The sequence below is a fragment of the Acanthopagrus latus genome, chromosome 18 (genome assembly GCF_904848185.1).
Source record: "Acanthopagrus latus isolate v.2019 chromosome 18, fAcaLat1.1, whole genome shotgun sequence".
NCBI lineage: Eukaryota > Metazoa > Chordata > Actinopteri > Spariformes > Sparidae > Acanthopagrus > Acanthopagrus latus.
Window position 1 is genome coordinate 17,270,582 of NC_051056.1, and position 16,674 is coordinate 17,287,255.

The window sequence follows — 16,674 nt, forward strand, 5'->3', positions numbered from 1 at the left end:
TGTGCCGTTAATTGCATTTAAGAGCTCAAAGGATGATAACACCTTCGTTCTCTTTAGCGGGCAGGCCACTGAAATGAGCAAACGATCTAAAAACACAAAGTAGTCGAGAGAGCAAAAGTGTGAAGGATCAATAAAGAGGAAGTAAGCTTTCTTCTCCACCTGCTAGACCTTGCTTATGCTTTTCTGGTGACAGCACTGACAGGACAAACCCTGCTAATTAGTTCCCTCTGTAAAGCTGTCATTACTACCAATGATAAAGGAGGGGGATGGAGGGACCACGCAGAGGATACGATGCTGGTAATTTGCCCTCTTATATGAGGGGAGTTGAAAAAACTATTTTAAATGGTGTAAAACATATGATTGACTTTTACGATAATTCCTTGCGCAGTGCGAGCAAACCTACATTTAACTCCGCACAGAGATGAATACCGCTAATTCAATTCCTGTTATCGCATGTTTGACGAGGAACATTATGCATTAACAGGAAAAAAAAACACACCGTACACTCAAGGAAATCCCCACCAGAGACGAGAACACCAACGCTCAGCAAAATTCCAGGAAGTGTGATTGAAAAGAGAAAAAAAAAAGAAAGAAAAGAAAAGACTGTTTCCACTGGCATCTTTTTCTGCTTATTACAACTCAATGAAGACAATTTGACACAAAAGTGATTATGCACCCAGGCTAGGAAATGTGAAATAGGAGCACCATTGGGACGCAGATTCAGAAACAGGCAGTGAAAAGTGATATTCTGTTGAAATGCAAATTCTTTTAGGGGTTTTGTTCCAGAGGCATGCAGGGTGAAATTGGCCTTTAAACACATTGGCATACTAATGTGTCGAGGTGCCTCCACCTTCATCCCCCTCAGAATAAGCATGGCATTATTCTGTAATTGACTCGTAGTTCACAATGGCAATGCATACATTTGCATCAGATGGAATTAGACACTTCTGTGCTATGAGGTGTGTGTGTGTGTGTGTGTGTGTGTGTGTGTGTGTGTGTGTGTGTGTGTGTGTGTGTGTGTGTGTCGTGTGCATTTGCCTTCTGTGTCTGCAGGTATGTTGAAAAAAGAGGGACTTGACGTGCCCTTCATGCAGTGTTGAAGGTGGAACTAAGTTTGCTTTGAGGTTGTACTGTAAGTACCGTGGTGCTGCCATCTCTGACGCTGGTTCAGCAGGTGTGTTAGTTTTGCTTTTTTTCCCACGGCTATTTGATTTACAACATGCGCCGTCCCCCCCTCCTCCTTTTTGTTCTGCGGCTTTCTTTGTTTTTCTAGTGAGGCAAAGCGTTTCAATATTAAATGGCACAGAAGCAGAAATATTTACACATGTAGATCAGGACACTTGAGGACAATTTGTTACTTTGGTTTTCATACTGTTTTGGTGTGTGACCCCTTAAAACAAACTGGGACCAGTTCAGACATTATATTTCCTTTTTAGATTCCCAAAAAAGCTGCATTATTCAGTAAATTATATAAGGAAAAAAAGGATATATAAGGAAGTCAAAAAGCTGAACTATGTGTAGCATAAATATGTTATGTTTCGGATTCTATCTCCTGTTGTTCATCCTGCACCCACTCAGTTCTGCATCTCCTGATACCTCCGGGTGTGGAGCCACTGTTCCAATGAACTCACGTCTAAACCACAAACATTGATTTTATTTGGACCATCCGCCTGAGGAAATAAGACTCTGTAAATCTTTTCGCAACACATGCTTTTATGTGAGAGTATAGTTTTTCGATTTATTTTGTCTTAAAATACTGGATCTGTTTTCTCATCTGTTTTAGATAAAACTGTATTTTGTATTTCTTTTTCGACGGTTTTGAAAAGTGCTTTGTACCCTGGGTTATCAACAGATTGGCATTGTAGTGCCTGCAGGGTGAGCACCAAAATATTGTATGATAATATTTTGATTAAAAATTGTGTTTGAAAATACACATACACATGAATCCAACACATTACTGGTGAAGATACATTTGTAAAACGTGACAAAAACATTTAACTTACACACTGATCAAAGTCTACCCATTGCTCCTCATGCAATCATGTAAGCAAGCTAATCTAAGCATACAATCTTTATCTCTGTGCAACACCTATCCAACTGGTCAGCTAACTATGTAGTACTGTAACATATTGGCCAGTTATCCATATTTTTATCCCAATCATTCAATGGATTGTTTTGTGACTTATCAAACACAAGACTCTGACATACGCTCCACCTCAGAAATTTGCGCAGAAATACAACCACTAATGTCTTGTTTAAATGTAGCACTGTACACACTAAACAAGACACCCTACATGTTATTGTAGGCACAGTTTAATATGCAAAGAGTCTGAGAGCACTAGTCAAAATATTTGACAGGTCCCTGGTCTGAAAACCATCAGGGACCCCTTCACAAGCAGACCTTTGCTCTCCTCTGCTGATCAGGGGTGGCCACAACTGAAACCTAATGGTAGACACATATGGTATTGTTTTATTGAAATGCAAAATGGCACTAGGATCCCAATCTGCTTTAATTGACTGGCTTCCTGTGCAAAGTGAAAAGTGAAATTCTGCCCACCGTGCTCAGGATGCAAACAGACAACATCCACCCCAACCACAGTCTGTGCACCTGGCTGCCATCTGGCTAAAGATACAGAATTATCTGTTGCCATACCAGCAGACTATTGAGCAGCTTCTTTCCTCAGGCTGTGAGACTGCTAAAGTCATTCTCTGCACTCCACTCAATTAAATAGTTTGTGGTTTTTCTGTGTTTCTTTTTTCAGTTAGGGTTCATAAAGGGACTAAGCACAGTTTTGTTTTACAACCCTTGTTATTGTAAATTCTAATAAATGAATCTTAACCTTTATTAGGAAAAAGAATCAATCCTAAATGCATTTTTCTCTCACAAAAAAATGGCATAAAAAGATGTATATAAACAAAAAATATCGTTTCTTTCCCCTTTCTTTGAATCAATTGACAAATTGAACCTTATTGCCAACTTTGGCCGGCGGGCCCTACTTTGGGCCGCCCTGCTGTAGATAGAGATCATTATTGTTGTTGTTGTCATTATAACACAAACAGAACAGCAGTCAATGGGTTTTATCACAGCTTCAGTGCTGACACAGTGAGCTATTTATACCATAACATTTAGCTTGAAAAGGTAGATTTTAATCAATCATACAGTATGGGGTCTGTGTTGAGGCGTGCCGGCTGCAGATGCATATTTGTTTCAGTGAGTCAGCTCTACGATTGGCATTCAGTTGAACTCCCTGCAGGATTTCAGGCAATAAATATGGAAATCTGAGCATGAGAGCCAAGCTCTTGTCTAGCTGCTTTTTGCCTATTGCACAGTTTAGTCAAGTATCACTTCAGCATAAACAGACTGATAGCAAACAGTAAGATTGGAGCTTTCGCAACTGGCAACTATTTACTTCATCATGATCACACCGCGAACATTTTACACATAAAAATTCAACATTTCCAATTTGCACAGTCCCGGGTACCTCCACTGCTTTGTTTTTCCGTAATTATATGTAGCAGATATGGTAATGGGTACAGGAGACGGTGGAATCGTCTGTGCACAATAGATTTTGCATGTTAGATTTAGCTTTTAAAAGACTAGTGTATGGGAAAGATCAGCAGAGCCCTGAGCGCTTGGCACAAAAATATCCCTAAATCCCTTCTCCCACCCTGGGCAGTGACACATGCTGTGACTAACCCTTTTCCATGATAATGCCTTTAAGATTATTGTACAGAAAAGCGTGTCCTAATAAATACAGTGCAGTAGTAAAGCAGGGAAAAGTGTGTCTGATGAAAACATTAGTATTAAGCGCATGCATCAACCGCTTGATTAAAACTCTTTGTTTCCTCGACTATTTGGGTCCCGGGGAGAGTTCCCTGATTTTCGAGGCTACCTGGGAAAGTGCTTGATGTTCGGATGCTGTAATCAGCCTCTGCCTGAGACCCAATCACTGCGAGGGGCGAGCGCCTCAAAATATCATAAATGTGCTCTGAAGCCACAAAGAGCAGTTCAACCAAGCTGAAAATGGATGTTTACAAGGAGAAATGATGAAAGGGTATGTACAATTTACAGGGGGATTAACGTGAGTTGACTGTGGACATCAACTGTGAGTAAAAGCATGAAAGTATTGCAGCACCATCAAGATTCCCTGAAAGTCTGAGGAGCGAAAAAGCTAAATTGTCTGACTTGCAAAGCAGAGGGGAAAAAAAACAGCCATCTCTGCATCACATTTGATCCACTGAGCCATCAGTGTTTATGCTTCTTTTTGACCTTATGGATTTTGAGCTGCACCACAGCCATATTTCGAATCATGTTTTTGCCCTGCTTGACTGTTAATAGATCCTAAACATTTTTAATAAGTGCAGCGATTTGTGTGTATGTGCTCTGTGGCCCCCTAACCCACCGATGTCAATAAACATCAAACCGAATGAGAAAGTAATAAATCACACCGTCATCACTATCACATTTTCAGCCTCACAAAGAGGGCAAGACAATTGCATGTTAAAGTGGAAGTGTATGTACAGCTGGCATAATCCCTCAGCGAGATAAGGAAGTAAAATGAACTGTGTTACATCTGCCACCATTTCACTTTCTAATTTTAATATTCGATCTGCAAACCGAAGGTTGAAGGGCCCGAAAGGTGCTGAGTCAACTAGTCAAGCTCCGGCAGGGATTACAGTGTTGCTCTCCGGGGTGATGTACGATAAACACGCTGCAAATTACAAAAAAAAAATAAAGCAGGCGGTATTTTGTAGAGCCCACGTGAGAACTGTATAAAGCTTTGTATGAGACATCTGTTGCAGATATCCGATGAAATCACTCAAAACAGATCAGGCGATTCTGATTAATCTTTAACAGGTTTAACTAGAAATACAATCTGTCAAGTATGAAGTATCACCAAAGTCCAGTTCTGGTCCGTATGTTTGTTCAATGCTTGATCCCAAAATTGCGCACAGTGTGTACATGTGTGATTGTGGCATTTGAGTATTACAGTATGTTAAAGTTTTTGTTGTATTGTTGTTCTTCTTTTGGGTATTATTATGGTGCCTTTGAGTAAATTGAATAGCTGTTCCTGATTTTATAAAAGAAAAAGGTGACCGGCTGGTGGATATTGTGAATACCTGTATTGATGCATACAGGAATTTATGTGTGAGATTATACCTACCCATAAAAAGCATTCACCGACCTTGGAAAATGTGCCTTTTTTGACACAGATCAACAATGAAGAACACTTTAATGTCAAAGCGAAAACACAATTACTGAGCTTCTGACACCCACGCTCGCTGAACGAGCTAGTTGCCGGTTGCTAATCAAAGTTACACAATGTTGCCAAGCAAATTAATTCCTGCAGCCTGACTCTTTCTTTTCATACTTAGCGACATCGTTATCTTCAGGACACGTCTATCAAGTAAATTTACACACAGCAGGCAACACGCACACGCATACTGGCGAGGAGCAGAATAGGCTTCTGTATAACAACAAAGCGAATGGGAGCTGAGCTCGCACTGCAATATAAAGTACAAAAAAAAAGGCGACATGAATAACAAAGTTACCAGCATTCAACTTGTTTAAACTCGTCGTTCAAACAGTTCATCTTGACCGTCTCTCAGTATCACAGCATTAGTCCGTCACTGCCCTAGCCTGTGGGAGTACAATAGCTAGCCACATTAGCAGCGTAACATGCTAGCTCCAGTTTTAACAGGCTGAACTACAAAAGAAACAGTGGAAGAAAACATGCAACATGGCAAAATTCACTGACAGCCAGCGTGGATCTGTGTGAGCTTATAATGTTATCTCATTGAGAACGAGCACGCGCATATTCACCCAGTTTTACAGTTGTTGCAGGGACAATTTTGTCACGTTTCCATAAGACTGAATCAAAGGTCATATTGATAATATTGTTATGTAGACGAATCATTAAAAAAAAAAATACATACAGATCTACAGATCTTGTAGAAAGGTGCAGAATAAACGATAGTGGGGAGATGGAATGCCACACATAGATGCTGAATGTTACCAACAACACTTTTGAGGCTTTCATCCTCACAGGTTGCATCCCCTCGCACAGCTCCAGGTATAATGCCAGCCCCGGCCTCTCTCTCCCGCACTTCTTCAGCTGTTCTGTCTCGCATAGATATGGCTGAATATCAAAGTTAGCCAAACCACGGTAACAAAAGCTTCCTCATCCACAACATCCTCTGCACTCATATTTTGGGATGCCACTTTTGATGTTGGAAATGCTAGCTTTCAATACAAGTGAAGACAAATATTTGTTTTTTTTGCGCAGGCAACCCTGAGGCTGAGACTAGAAATCCAGGCTGGAATAGCCTGTGGGTCTTCCTTAACATCTCCGGCGTCGCACTTTCTCGGTCAACATAGCTCGAAGTGAGGATTTTATTGCTTTAATAGACTATATTTACCATCATCATTAAAAATGGCGAATTTTCCCATTTGTCGACAGAGAGTCATGGGTCAGAGGATCCGCCTGTGCTGCACACGGCTTTTATTGTCTTTTTTTAATAATTTCTGTCTTACATTTTTCGATCAGAGAAATCACATGTGCAGATAAGACGAGATGGTGTGACTGCACCCACCCGGGGATGTATTGTGCGACGGATTCGTTTTTCTTCATCAGCTACAGGCTACAAATGTGAAAATAAATGAACTCTACATTCAGCACTGAAGAGCGATGATCAGGTCATGATCACTTGTTTGAGCATTCAAAGTGTGTGTAAATTGTAAATGTGTTCCGTCTCTCCTCAGCGCTTTCATCCCCCACACACATGCAGCCTCTTTTCGTCTTAGGGGATCCCAAATGTATTACTGTGTTTTAGAGAACGCATTTGCCCAAGTCCTTTGAGAGCACCTGACCACACAACGGCACGAGCCGAGGGCTTTATCTGTGATCACCAGCAATTTGAAGCTGCATTATCCTTCTCATTATGTGACTGCTTATCAAACATATTAATCATTTCACACAAGATATCAGTTTTAATGATTTTATTACAAGCTGAAGTAAATGACGAGCTTCTGGGAATAAAGGAGTTTCACGGAATTGAATCCACAGACACACCAGAGGCTACTGTCCATTTATTTAAACCATGTATTTTATCTTTTTTCTTCTTTTTTTTTCTTTTACAGTTTTCCGTAAAAGTCATTTTCTGAATTGTTGTGAATGAATACAGATACATTTACCAGCCCTGTGAAGGCAAGCATGCCACGGCTAACAATATAAAATAAATGTCAGTAATGTGGAGAGGCGCAGACGCACAAACACGTTTTACTGAGAGCCACAGGCGTCACAAGACACAGGCACAAGGCACAGCTCCACTGCTTGATTAGCAGATTAAATTTAGCATAAAGTCCCCGCAGGCCTAAATGCAACACAATAACACAAGTGTAGTCTCAGCAGAGGGGGTAAAATACAAAATAAAAAAAAGTAAAGAATGACTAATCACAAGCATAACTTAACACAAAGAGAATCTAATCAACTGTCTGACAAACTGACATTAATGAGATTAATTAGCCAGGTACATTTTGGTAAACCTAATTTCGTTTTTGGTGTAATGTAAGGCCATAACACTAACCATCCAGTCGAGTTAAGTCAGGTAGAGCAGAGATCAAAAAATAGGAGAAAAGCCTGCGTTCTAGCCAACCTGTTCTCGAGAGAAACTTTCATAATCCCTGCACGACTCTGATATGGATGAAGGCACTGCACTCACATTAAAGTGACAAGAAGCCTAGTGCACTGGGCATTGTAAAATACAGCATTGGAATCACTTTGCTTTTCCATGATAATTCATCAGGGATGTAATAAATGTCGGATGAACAGGCCCACTCTTACTATAAAACATGCTGCTAACAAGTTTTTCATATTTTCTCAAAAGTGATTGGTTCGCTGAGGAGGCAGCTGATGGCTGTGTTGTGCCCGCTGTGCCCTAATGATGGACAGCTCTCGGCAGGATGAGGAATTAGCAGCACAGTGCTCTTGTTTTTGTTGATTAAAAATATCTCAGTGTGGGTTTTGTTTCCTTGTTCCTGGGTTTTACCACCAGAGGGCGCACTACAAAGCGAGACCAGCAAGTTAGCGAGGTATGTTGAGCCCAAATCTGGAGTTTTCTGTGTCTGGAGGGTGGCTGTCTTTTAACCGTGGTGGATCACTGTGGTAATTTATGCTGCAGACTTAATAACCTTATCCAGAACCAGGTTGTGATTAGAAATTTGGCTTGAAATGGACTTAAATGTACCTTTAATTTTTTCCTTCGGAAATAGTGTCACTCTATGATCATTAGTCGTGAGGGAATATAGGTTATGCAGTTCGTATCGTTGCATGCCACAAAACAAAGTCGCTTAATTACAGCCGCACTTTACATACTGCAACATGTTTTGTTTATGTTTTTGCGGTAGAAAATCTGAGGAATGATATTGCTCAACTTTACTCACTGTCATTTTGTCTCTTACCAAATTACTATAACATACATGCACATACGTCAAACGTTCAGTACATTATTAATCATTAGTATATGAGGTTTTATTTGCATATGAAATGTGGCATAATTCCTTCAACCCTCACTATGACCTTTCCGCTTTGCCGATCTCTGTTTCACACTGCCGGCATATTACAGCCAACAGTCGACTGAACAGAAAGTATATTTGTTGTCATCATAGATAATATTCAATTCAATATTCAGCTCATTTCACTGTGATTTCCTTCATTATGTGACAGTGTCAGACCTAAATATAATTCTAGAGTAATATTAAAATGTATCAAGTTTAAGAGCTCAGAATGTGCTGGTGCCATCTCAGAAATAAATCATAGGCAGTGAGAGAGTGCTGAGTGGTGAAATAAATGTGTTAACTTTAAAATTTACATAATTAGTCATTTTCTGCAGCAACAGTGTTGCTTTTTGCTGTAATAACGTTTCTGTGTTCTTTATTGGAGGGAGAGGGTAGTACCCTCGCATTCTGCACTGAAGAAGTCAAATGACGCACCGTTTTGGTACCAGGTCCCGTCGACCGGGATTTTAGGTTGTGTCAATCCAGCTCTCACACACACACACACACACACACACACACACACACACACACACACACACACGCACACACACACACACACACACACACACAAAACCTGGCTCAGTCAGACTCAATTCACAGTAAACCCCTCGAGATGTCTTCTTCAGGTTCCACTTAGTCAGACTCTCTTTAAGTTTCTGGCTTCATTAAGCTCAACGCTGCGATCCCAACAGTCATCTCTGCCTGGATTGTTGAGCTTGATGACTGTTTACATGAACGAGGAAGATAATAATCACATGCAGCATTAGCAGATTAAGTTATTGATCCCCTTTGTAAAAAAAGAATATGATGTCAGGAAATTACATGATTAGGTTACGTAGGAGAACATCTAGAACCGCTAAATGAGCAACATCAAAGAAGAAAATAAAATAATTATTGCCGAGCTACTTGCACAGCAGATGAGGGTCAGTTGTCGGCTAAGTAAAAAGGCTGGACAGCTTCTTGTTTATATGTGGACAAAGTGAACTATAATATACCAGATGTAGATGATTCTATTGAGTTAAGTTATCAAGTTATGGATGTTCTTGAAAGAAGTCCATTCCAGGGTTTGTTTTTCTAAGAAGTGACTTGTGGAAAGTATCAGACTGTTATTAGACATCTGATTGTTGCCCAGATATTTTTGTTTTTCTCTTCATAGCCCAGTGAAAGTGCAAGTTCCCCTTAAGACGACCGTATTAGGTGGAATTGATCATCTTTAACACATTCTTAATACTAAAGGCTTTCTTTTCGAGTGCAGCCAAATGATTGCGTATCGACGTACAGTTGTGGTCACGACAATGTCCTCTTCACTGTTCTGCTGACTCTTTTTTGTCCTCCTGGCCTGTCCTCTTTATTTATCTTTGACTTCTTGTATCTCCAGCTTGACATTTTCTCCTTAATCTTGACTGTACAGTATTTGACAGATCGTAGCTTTATTTGTACCATGTATGTTGTTTTTTTTTTTTTCACCCTCTGGGTTCTGCTCTTCCCCTCTGCTCTGTACGTCCTGTATTTTGCGTTGTCATTTTTAACACAAGTCATTTTAATGTTCTTTTCAACATCTGGCAAGGAAAGACGACTGAAAAGGTTTTGCCATTTAGGTCTCAGGTAATTCCAACTCATTTACATTTTTATAGTTGGTTAATGGCCTCTGTCCCTAAAAAGAAAAAAAAAAAGAAAAAACAAGCTTTAAATTCATTAAATCATCATCCAAACATGGAACCAAACACAATGATTTTACTGGCAGTGAATCACTGTTTTGTACACTGTTTGTGAATTATCGTGGGATTGAAGTACTTTAAAGTAGTTTCACATCATTCTACCAAGAGACTAAATCATTTTCAAATATTCAATATTTCTCCCTGATTGTTTTTGCAGTCAATTCCGCCTCTTAGGCGTTTTACCCTCTCACTGTAGAGAGGCAAAGTCCTGCGTCCTTTTAGCGCCCCATGGTACCTTATATCAGATTGGTATCAGTTTGGTCGGTTTTGATCCTGTAAGAATCGTGTCGCGGATTACACATAAGATGTCTGTCGATTTAAAAGAATTTTGCAAGTCAAGAAAGTCATGGTTTGTTGATAGTTTGAAAGATAGTTTGGTATTATTCAGTTTGGTGTGAAAACGCTCAGTTAACTAACCCGTATTGATCAATATACGTCACCAGCTCCAACAGGGCTTTCACCCTGGCACAGAAAGAGCATTAAAAAGGTGAATATCACAATACATCTGCCCATGTTGACAGCTGCAGTCATGCAATATTAGAGTTACTGTTTTATTAGCAAGTTAATGTACAGGAACGGCTCTACAAGGTTTTAGTTATGGTTATTTGATGAGCGTTTGAACAAGATGATGTCACATAATTAGTTTTATGACAAACTGTGACTGTCTCAAGTTGCAAAACCATCTTTCAAATTGACAAATATCATATGTGTAATTCACAGAGCAATTCAAACGGGTTCAAACCAGTCATTACTGCACGTATTATTTCCCTGAAATCAGGACCCAGTGTGGTCCACCAGAAGGGGAGGAACTTAATTTCTCTACAGATTGATTGAGCACAATCAGTGAGATTATTGTTTCTGATCCTCACATTTGACCGTTTTCTTGCTAAGTGGTGTATGTGACGGCAGAAGTGTGCAACGCAGTTTGAGTTTGATGAGCAACACATTTTAACCAAATTAAAAAAATGTATTAAAGACACTGTTCAGTGTGTTAAACCTCTTGGTATGTTGAAATAGCAGACTTCAGTATCTGTCAGAGAGGGGCTGTGGGACAGTGAATGGAGAGCAGGCACGCCTGCGATCTGACATCGTGACGCTCACGCCGACTCCTACGGCGTAAATATTATCCTCCGCCATGCTTTTGAACTAACCCATCCACTCGCCTCGGGCACGCCATTCGTCTGTTTGTGACTGAGTTGACACTCTCCTCGAGAGAGAAGCTGTCCTTGTGCGTGTGAATGAATGAAAGACTGGCTCGTACCCACCTGTAACACTGCTGAACGCCCCATGTGTTGCTTCCGTGCCCCTCAACATTAGACACTGAAGACGACTGTTCAATACTCTTGTGATATTTGCTTGTCATAAGATGTCTGTATGGTGCCTGATGCCTGGTATGCATGCACTGTGAGTGTTGAATGTCGGTAAACAATAGAGGTTATACAGGGTCAGCCCCATCACTCATGAGTTGTGACAATGTTGACGCCGGACACTTGATATTATTAAGTGTTTTCTCCCCTGAGTGCCGTGGTTTCGGTTCCAAACACTGCATGTGATGAGTGGCTGCTGTGTTGTGGCTCTGATTGTTTATCGTGACCCTGCCCCTATTTAGACCTGCGCCTGCTAAATATCATTGCATATTGTCCTGGGTATATTTTATAAAGAGTTTAGTGGTTAAACTATGTGGTTAGACCATTAAACTGTCCCCCAAAAGCATTTTGTTTTAATGCATAAAGAGCTTCATTGTGGCCTGATCTTGATAGAGAGCACCTTGTAACGATAAGGGAAATTTGAAAGTCAAATTCACGAGCTTGCTGTATTCATAAAGGAGATGTTGACCAAAGCGCAGCGCAGCTTCTGTAAATGGATACAATTCAATATACACATAAAGGACAACAGAGGAACGACACAGAAAGTCAAAGCGCCGATGATGATGCCGTATTGATCTCGATTGGATTTAAAGGCCAAGGAGAAGAAGTGGGCTTTCGACCAAGATTTAAAAATGTCAACAGCTGTGGGAGACTCGGGGATAAACTGTTGGGCAGCGTCGTATACAGCAAATGTAGGTCCAAGAGCACATAGAGCCGTACCGCAGAAAGAAAAAAAAAACACACTGTAAATCCTCAGCCACAAACATAGGAGACTGGTGACATTAAAGAACGAAGATCCAGATCCAAGTCAGACTCAGCAGCTGACACACAGGTAGCCACTCTTCCTCACACAACTCATCTGGTAGCTGGTCAAGTGAAAGCCCCATTTCACATTTGCATAATTATAATTATAGAAACATAACATGCTTGAACCCTCTAATTATCCCCTCGCAGGCACATTTATTTGAAGTGAACTTTTTAATCAGTTTGATTCATGTTTTCGCTCACCTTCATAAACAACTCTGGGACATTTTTTACTTTTAGTTTTTTTTAAAGACTTTTAGTGACACCCACCACCCCTTTATATTTTCTCACTAGTTCTTTATCGGATTCGCAATTACGACCATTGGATGGAGGTTGTAAAACAGCTTCAGGGTGAGTTAATTTACAGAGTGAGAAATGCAAGATAACCGCTTCCCTGCAAAAGAAAGTATCCTGTAGTTTATTAGGCTTCTAACTAGCCTGTTCAGCTGTTCAGGAACTTTTTTTTTTTTCTTCCTTCCGTTCATTAATTTTCTTCCCGCTTAATAAAAGTCCTCCTCTGCGCTCTTAACAGTTTATCTTTTGTAAATAGCTCGTCTTTAGCAGATTTTTAATCTCCATTTGCAAAAGGGAAACATTCCTAGCAGATGTATTAACTCTGAGAATTTAGGGAACGGCCCTGCTGGAGAGGCTCGTCCTGGTGTGAATGATGCCTTTAATAGGAGGGAGAAAATGTGCTTTTTGTGGACCATAAACAAGCGCAGAGGGGCAGAGCGGAGTCTGGAGGCGCACAAACCCCGCGCTCCTCCTCATGTGTGATGCGTGTGCCCTTGGTTACCTTAGTAACTCTCCTCTCCATCTCCGAGTCGGCGCTCCCGAACAGCCGGGCCGGGCACGCGCCGCGCGCTCCCGCGAAAGCTCGTGTTGAGCCGAAGAGTCCAAGGCAGAAGCATCCAAACGCACCAGGAGGACTAAAGGAGGAGAGCTTCCCTGTGGAGGAAAAAAAAAAAAGAAAAAAGAAAAAACACCCTACAAACACCACGGGCATTAAAAAAAATGCCAGCGGAGCCAGGAGGAGGATGATGAGAGCCGCTGTCTGTTCACAGGAAGGTCATTAACGAAACACAGGATATTTGGAGTACACGCATTTTACCCAGCTGCAAGTGAAGACCCCCCGAAACAGTGAAACATTGTCCCGGCTTTTTTTTTCTCTCTCCTTTTTTCCTTTTTTTCTTTTTCTTGTTCTTCTTCCTCTCCTTTTACAAAACAACAGCAAGGCATGGGGGGATTTACGTCTCGACCAGGCAGGTGAGTCATTTCATGATACTTGGTGAGCAGCTGAGGGGAGAAAATCTTGAAGGCTGTCTGCGCGGTGAGTGAATCAGAAGGAGGTGTTGGTGGGGGGGATGCGGTGGGCACGTCGAGCCACTTGGACTCAAATTATACGACTTGTGTAATTTTTTGTTTGTTTGTTTGTTTGTTTTTTCCTCCTGTAAAGATAAATAACAGGGTTTATTGAGGCTGCACCGACGCAGCAATGTAAGCAACACAGGAAGCACGTCTACTTCCAAAACGCATTGGTGATTTTACGACTTGAACAGACTGGTCTGTCTGTGGGTGCTGGATTAAATGTCAGTGCATGCGTGTGTGCGTGTGTGTGTGTGTGTGTTTTGCCCCACACGGACACACATGTTGGCAACACCTCTGCGAACGTCAGTGCAGAAAATAAACGCTTGCGGTAATTGTTCGGGGCACTTGTTACTTGAGCATAAAGACATCTTGTGTGCGTGATGGAGCAGTGACGCGCAAGCTTTCTCTCCCCTCTCTCTCTCTCTCTCTCTCTCTCTCTCTCTCTCTCTTCCCTCTCCCTCTCTCTCTCTCTCTCCCCCCCTCTCTCTCTTCCCTCTCCCCCTCTCTTTCCCTCTCTCTCTCTCCCCTCTCCCCCTCTCTCCTCTCTCCCCCTCTCTCCCCTCTCCCCTCTCTCTCTCCCCCCCTCTCTCATTTTGCTCTCCCTGTCACAACATTTATTTTTTTTATTTTATTTTGTATTTTTTGTAATAGCCTGGTGACTTGCTCTAGGCAAATGAAATTGGACGCTCTAAAGTTGAACGGAAATTAAACAAAGAATTAGTGAATGACATCAGATGAAAGATTTCATCATGGAGTGGGAGCTGCCACCAGTTCGCAGCCAGCTATGTGCCTCCATCTGTTGAGGTGAGGGGCAGGATCATCTGCCACATGCATATAAGTGGGGATCCCCATTTCCCTCTTCTTCTTCTTCTTCTTCTTCTTCTTCTTTTTTGTTTTTTTGTTTGTTTGTTTTTTTGTATTTTCCTGATTTTGTATTTATATGATTGGATGTTTATGGATGAATAGGTGGCATGCTCAAATTGAATGCTTAATTGCTCAATGAGTGTGTAATTAAGGGCATTTCTTGCTGTCATCCGGAGTGACAGAGCGAGTGAACTTCGATCGGGACCCTTTATTTATAGGTTATATTCCCATGCCCTCCTTCTCAGATGTAACAGCCTGTAAAATACCTCTCTTCATTATCATGATGGCACTGCTTTTATTCCATGACTCTGCTAGATTTCCCCCAGTAAACAGCCTCTCTGTATATCTCTTTTTTTTTTTTTTATAATTCCTCTGAAAGCTGTAGAAAAACCACACAGCAGACATCGCCTGTGGAGGAAGAAGAGCTAAATTTAAACCACTAGTATGATCCTGCAGGCCTCCACTTCTCTTACCATCTGAGATTCCCGGACACATGGCAGAAGCTCGCAAATAGATAGATAGATAGATAGATAGATAGCCTTGTTGTAGTCAACCCGTGAGTGTTAAGGAGAAAAAAAAAAAAAAAGGAAGTGGGAGTGAAAATGTCAATGCAAGAGTTGTCATGGTGATCGGTTGAATAAGCAATGTGTCTTGAAAAAAACCCAAGCATTTAGGAAATGACCCAGCCTTTTATTTGGTATGCGCGCCACACCGTTGATGAAAGAAGCTCTTAACGGGTTCTAATAACACAGACACATAGAATTCCCACTCTTAGTCAAGCACATTTAAAAAAACAAAACTAAACAAAAAAAAAACACCAGATTGGATTTGATTTGCAGGGATATATTGTATTCATTTATATTGCATGTGTGTCTTCAATATCATGTGAAGGATTATGCATGCTGCTGCTGCTGCTGCTGCTGCTGTGCCCAGGCTCTTCGGTGTTTGTATTCCAGTCCAGCTAAGTGCTATTTTTCAACTTCCCTGCTGTTTTAATACCCACTCTTCACCCCCCTTTTTTTTCTTTTCTGAAGCTTTTTGCTCCGAGCTTCTTGTTTCAGCTGTTGGATGAAAAAAATGACCAAGAATGCTGCCTGATGACTTTCGTTCGTTTGCTAGCCTCACAGGGCCGGAAGTGTTTGGGACGCTGAAAGTGTTCGGCATGTGATCACTGTCAGCCACACATGCGCAGCATTTCAAAGCGCAGCATTGAGTGTGTTGTTTACCCGGTCAGTCTCAGGACTGCTCAGGAAAAGCTCCATGAGACTCCCCGTCTGCTGCAAAGGTCAGCGAGGCTTCGTCCTGACCTAAAGTGAATACACCTGAGTCTGTCTTGGCCTGACTTAACATGGATGAGCCACTCATTGGTCTCTGGCCCGGGAGGCCTCTTGTTCTTTAGCCTTCAGCTTCTCTTCCAGCAAGCTCTCATTATTGCTCCCACATCCGGCAGACGTGTGGATGAAGGTGTGTGAGCGCGTGCGCTCGTCCGTTGTTGCACATATGAGAGGGGCTGCGGAAGGTTATTTGTGTTTTCTAATATTCTTCATTGTGTTTGACGTGTTGTCTTGGAGCAGCAGGAGCAGGAGCTGAATAATTTCCCAAATGGATACCTCTGACCTTCTGAAAAATACGTCCCATCACTACCGATCCTACAGCCGAGGAAAAGCCTGTCATTGTTCCAGCACGACTTTGCAATGTCATGCGCGCAAAATGGAAGAAGAGCACTTGTGGAGAATTTGGATTTAATGCACATTAGTTTTGCACCACGTTACCAAGTAAACAAGTGGATAGCACTGGCGCTGTCACAGAAGACACAAAGTCTCACCAGACAGACACATGATTCAGAGACTTGATATAAACTTCTTCTGTCGGTGCAGGACACGAGTTTGATTGAGAGAGAGATAATTAAATATTTACACTATTCCAGCTTAAAATGTGAATGGTTGAAAGTCCCTCAGGTTTTTAAACGTCCTTCACAATAGTGGCAGTGCAGGGA

The 16,674-nt window shown here is 41.5% G+C and overlaps 1 protein-coding gene across 3 annotated transcripts in view; it reads left to right on the plus strand.

Moving 5' to 3' along the window:
* nlgn3a (neuroligin 3a) overlaps positions 1–16,674 on the plus strand; it is a 202,962-nt gene that overhangs the window by 60,166 nt on the left and 126,122 nt on the right. Inside the window, exon 1 of one of the 3 annotated variants that reach the window (XM_037077249.1) lies at positions 13,302–13,712. The exons of the other annotated variants lie outside the window; for them this stretch is intronic. The gene's annotated coding sequence lies outside the window, so the exon portion shown is untranslated. Of the gene's footprint in view, positions 1–13,301; positions 13,713–16,674 lie in introns of those variants that run through there. 3 annotated transcript variants of the gene reach the window in all.